Source organism: Pongo abelii, chromosome 2, assembly GCF_028885655.2.
Source record: "Pongo abelii isolate AG06213 chromosome 2, NHGRI_mPonAbe1-v2.0_pri, whole genome shotgun sequence".
In the NCBI taxonomy this organism is placed as follows: Eukaryota; Metazoa; Chordata; class Mammalia; order Primates; family Hominidae; genus Pongo; species Pongo abelii.
In genome coordinates, this window is record NC_085928.1 from 156,604,726 (window position 1) to 156,610,844 (window position 6,119).

Here is a 6,119-nt window from a genome sequence, read left to right on the forward strand (position 1 = left end):
TCCAATTAAAAGACACAGACTGGCAAATTGGATAAAGACTCAAGACCCATCAGTGTGCTGTATTCAGGAAACCCAACTCACATGCAGAGACACACATAGGCTCAAAATAAAAGGATGGAGGAAGATCTACCAAGCAAATGGAAAACAAACAAAGACAGGGGTTGCAATCCTAGTCTCTGATAAAACAGACTTTAAACCAACAAAGATCAAAAGAGACAAAGAAGGCCATTACATAATGGTAAAGGGATTAATTCAACAAGAAGAGCTAACTATCCTAAATATATATGCACCCAATACAGGAGCACCCAGATTCATAAAGCAAGTCCTGAGTGACCTACAAAGAGACTTAGACTCCCACACATTAATAATGGGAGACTTTAACACCACACTGTCAACATTAGACAGATCAACGAGACAGAAAGTCAACAAGGATACCCAGGAATTGAACTCAGCTCTGCACCAAGCAGACCTAATAGACATCTACAGAACTCTCCACCCCAAATCCACAGAATATACATTTTTTTCAGCACCACACCACACCTATTCCAAAATTGACCACATACTTGGAAGTAAAGCTCTCCTCAATAAATGTAAAAGAACAGAAATTATAACAAACTATCTCTCAGATCACAGTGCAATCAAGCTAGAACTCAGGATTAAGAATCTCACTCAAAACCGCTCAACTACATGGAAACTGAACAACCTGCTCCTGAATGACTACTGGGTACATAACGAAATGAAGGCAGAAATAAAGATGTTCTTTGAAACCAACGAGAACCAAGACACAACATACCAGAATCTCTGGGATGCATTCAAAGCAGTGTGTAGAGGGAAATTTATAGCACTAAATGCCCACAAGAGAAAGCAGGAAAGACCCAAAATTGACACCCTAACATCACAATTAAAAGAACTAGAAAAGCAAGAGCAAACACATTCAAAAGCTAGCAGCAGGCAAGAAATAACTAAAATCAGAACAGAACTGAAGGAAATAGAGACACAAAAAACCCTTCAAAAAATTAATGAATCCAGGAGCTGGTTTTTTTGAAAGGATCAACAAAATTGATAGACTGCTAGCAAGATTAATAAAGAAAAAAAGAGAGAAGAATCAAATAGATGCAATAAAAAATGATAAAGGGGATATCACCACCGATCCCACAGAAATACAAACTACCATCAGAGAATACTACAAACACCTCTATGCAAATAAACTAGAAAATCTAGAAGAAATGGATAAATTCCTCAACACATACACCCTCCCAAGACTAAACCAGGAAGAAGTTGAATCTCTGAATAGACCAATAACAGGAGCTGAAATTGTGGCAATAATCAATAGCTTACCAATCAAAAAAAGTCCAGGACCAGATGGGTTCACAGCCGAATTCTACCAGAGGTACAAGGAGGAACTGGTACCATTCCTTCTGAAACTATTCCGATCAATAGAAAAAGAGGGAATACTCCCTAACTCATTTTATGACACCAGCATCATCCTGATACCAAAGCCTGGCAGAGACACAACCAAAAAAGAGAATTTTAGACCAATATCCTTGATGAACATTAATGCAAAAATCCTCAATAAAATACTGGCAAACAGAATCCAGCAGCACATCAAAAAGCTTATCCACCATGATCAAGTGGGCTTCATCCCTGGGATGCAAGGCTGGTTCAATATATGCAAATCAATAAATGTAATCCAGCATATAAACAGAACCAAAGACAAAAACCACATGATTATCTCAATAGATGCAGAAAAGGCCTTTGACAAAATTCAACAACGCTTCATGCTAAAAACTCTCAATAAATTAGGTATTGATGGGACGTATCTCAAAATAATAAGAGCTATCTATGACAAACCCACAGCCAATATCATACTGAATGGGCAAAAACTGGAAGCATTCCCTTTGAAAACTGGCACAAGACAGGGATGCCCTCTCTCACCACTTCTATTCAACATAGTGTTGGAAGTTCTGGCCAGGGCAATTAGGCAGGAGAAGGAAATCAAGGGTATTCAATTAGGAAAAGAGGAAGTCAAATTGTCCCTGTTTGCAGATGACATGATTGTATATCTAGAAAACCCCACTGTCTCAGCCCAAAATCTCTTTAAGCTGATAAGCAACTTCAGCAAAGTCTCAGGATACAAAATCAATGTACAAAAATCACAAGCATTCTTATACATCAATAACAGACAAACAGAGAGCCAAATCATGAGTGAACTCCCATTCACAATTGCTTTAAAGAGAATAAAATACCTAGGAATCCAACTTACAAGGGATGTGAAGGACCTCTTCAAGGAGAACTAGAAACCACTGCTCAATGAAATAAAAGAGGATACAAACAAATGGAAGAACATTCCATGCTGATGGGTAGGAAGAATCAATATTGTGAAAATGGCCATCCTTCCCAAGGTAATTTACAGATTCAATGCCATCCCCATCAAGCTACCAATGAATTTCTTCACAGAATTGGAAAAAACTACTTTAAAGTTCATATGGAACCAAAAAAGAGCCCGCATCACCAAGTCAATCCTAACCCAAAAGAACAAAGCTGGAGGCATCACACTACCTGACTTCAAACTATACTACAAGGCTACAGTAACCAAAACAGCATGGTACTGGTACCAAAACAGAGATATACATCAATGGAACAGAACAGAGCCGTCAGAAATAATGCCACATATCTACAACTATCTGATCTTTGACAAACCTGAGAAAAACAAGAAATGGGGAAAGGATTCCCTATTTAATAAATGATGCTGGGAAAACTGGCTAGCCATATGTAGAAAGCTGAAACTGGATCCCTTCCTTACACCTTATACAAAAATCAATTCAAGATGGATTAAAGACTTAAATGTTAGACCTAAAACCATAAAAACCCTAGAAGAAAACCTAGGCATTACCATTCAGGACATAGGCATGGGCAAGGACTTCATGTCTAAAACACCAAAAGCAATGGCAACAAAAGCCAAAATTGACAAATGGGATCTAATTAAACTAAAGAGCTTCTGCACAGCAAAAGAAACTACCATCAGAGTGAACAGGCAACCTACAAAATGGGAGAAAATTTTCGCAACCTACTCATCTGACAAAGGGCTAATATCCAGAATCTACAATGAACTCCAACAAATTTACAAGAAAAAAACAAACAACCCCATCAAAAAGTGGGTGAAGGACATGAACAGACACTTCTCAAAAGAAGACATTTATGCAGCCAAAAAACACATGAAAAAATGCTCATCATCACTGGCCATCAGAGAAATGCAAATCAAAACCACAATGAGATACCATCTCACACCAGTTAGAATGGCAATCATTAAAAAGTCAGGAAACAACAGGTGCTGGAGAGGATGTGGAGAAATAGGAACACTTTTACACTGTTGTTGGGACTGTAAACTAGTTCAACCCTTGTGGAAGTCAGTGTGGCGATTCCTCAGGGATCTAGAACTAGAAATTCCATTTGACCCAGCCATCCCATTACTGGGTATATACCCAAAGGACTATAAATCATGCTGCTATAAAGACACATGCACACATATGTTTATTGCGGCATTATTCACAATAGCAAAGACTTGGAACCAACCCAAATGTTCAACAATGATAGACTGGATTAAGAAAATGTGGCACATATACACCATGGAATACTATGCAGCCATAAAAAATGATGAGTTCATGTCCTTTGTAGGGACATGGATGAAATTGGAAATCATCATTCTCAGTAAACTGTCGCAAGAACAAAGAACCAAACACCGCATATTCTCACTCGTAGGTGGGAATTGAACAATGAGAACACATGGACACAGGAAGGGGAACATCACACTTTGGGGACTGTTGCGGGGTAGGGGAATGGGGGAGGGATAGCATTGGGAGATATACCTAATGCTAGATGACGAGTTAGTGGGTGCAGCACACCAGCATGGCACATGCATACATATGTAACTTACCTGCACATTGTGCACATGTACCATAAAACCTAAAGTATAATAATAATAATAATAATAAAAAGAAAAATACAACAACAACAACAACAACAACAAAATAGATGGAATGAAAGGTGAAGGCTTCATTTATTCAACTACTCACCTGTTCCTCAGCAAGAACTTAATATCACTCCAATTTTTTGGAAAAACTTATTTTGATTTAATTTTAAAGTATTTCAATATTTCCAGTTTTCAAATAATATTTTAACAATATTTGATGCCCTAAAAACTAAAAGAAAATGTATACAATAACATACACATGAAATGAGATATTCTCTGGATTTCTCTGAATCTCAAAACTAATTAATGAAGTTTTACAACTCAGAAAATAATTATTATTTGAGTTCTTAAAAAATAGAAGAAAAACAAAGTTGCAACAACATTTTTTTTTCTTACATACAAGGACAATTGTTATTCATTGCTTTCTTGAAGCAGTTGATGCATCTTTGGCATGATTAATTTTTCTTAACAGCTATATCATGTTTTGAATTTACTACATAACCAAGTTTTAAGCTTATAATGTTCCAAAGTTGAAAAGAGAACATAACTTATGAAGTGCTTGTAATACCTCTATGTATATGTTTGAAAATCATTAAGTAGTTGTTACTCTCTCTTCCCCAGCATCAATTACTCCACTCTAAATTTACTTACTCCACTCAATATAATGAGCTCCCAGAGCACATTTCATTTCAGGGGAAAGCACGCATTCTTCACTTGTGGTCAGTGGGATGTGGTTAATTTGAAATCACTTAAACTATTATATCTGTCAAGTACAGTTATTTTATTTTCAATTCACATCAGTGTTTTAGTATGCATGTCAGTTACTAGGTTAAACTGACAGATTAATTCAGGAGCATTTTGTTGCAATGCTCTTCATCATTGTCATTGTATGTAGGCCACTACTGAAAATTAATACCTGCCCATTAAAATTGATTGCCAAAGATATCACCTTTAATGTAAACAATAATGTATAGATAAGAAAATTGTGCTAAATTAGGTATTATGGTTCACAGCTCCTATAGTATGGGCCATTCAGTTATGGAAAATATTTCAGGAATATTAAACTTTGAAAGCAACAAGATACTGAAACAAGCCTTCGGAATGCTGTAATAGTCCTGGAAATAGTCTGGTGAGACTTTTAGTATTATTTTAGTCTGTTGCTCCTTATTATAGCCAGGATTTCAAATGGTGTGTGTGTGTGTGTGTGCGCACAAGCACATGTGCAGGGAGAGAGAGACAGAGAGAGAGAGAGAGAGAGTTGATTTACTTTAAGGCGTAACTATTTAAAGGTGAATATTGCATTGGAAAAAGGTCTATATTAGACTTGTAAAAAAAAAACAAAAAATAGAGACACTGAGAAACTGGCTGGGTCTATCTCAATAATAAATAGCCATGAATTAATAAAAAGTAATAGAATTTAAATGAGCATTTGGAAAATATACTGCCACAATAGTGTATATGCTGCATTAGTAAACTGTATTTTTACCACATGTAGCCATGCTTTCATCATTTTATAATACTGCCAACAATACTGAGCATTTGATAATGAACAGGTCTACAATTTTCTTGGGAGTTGTATAAATAAGGTGAAGCTTTGATTAATATTATATTAGTAGCAAAGATACAAAATTCAAAACAACAACCATAAAAACGTATCATACACTAAAAAACTTCATTTCCTCATAAAAGAAGAACTATATACTCTGGAAATAGTGCTTTGAAGTTACACCACTTTTATTAAAATGGTAGTACAACAGGAAATAGAGCATCACCTTTATTCACAGGCACCCAGAGCTGAAACCTTCAAACATCTATGCAAAACTGGAAACTACACAAAAAATAACTAGGCACAGCCCAAGAAGACCCAGGAATGTAGTATAGAAGCAACCCACATGAAACCTTTTGGCCATGGCAGAAACATCAAAAGATGTTACTTTGAAAGACTATGCAACACTGCATCAAGGATGAGAGCGCAATGAAGTATTCCTGGTAGAAATTAGTGGAAATCTTTCTTATCTGGGAAGTGTGGATCAGCACTCTCCATATCACTTTCCTGATAATTCAGAAATATTCTGCTTCTGACCTGCAAGCTTTGATTCCTTACAATATGTGTATCTTTTAAGTACGCTAATCCAGTAAGTAAATCATC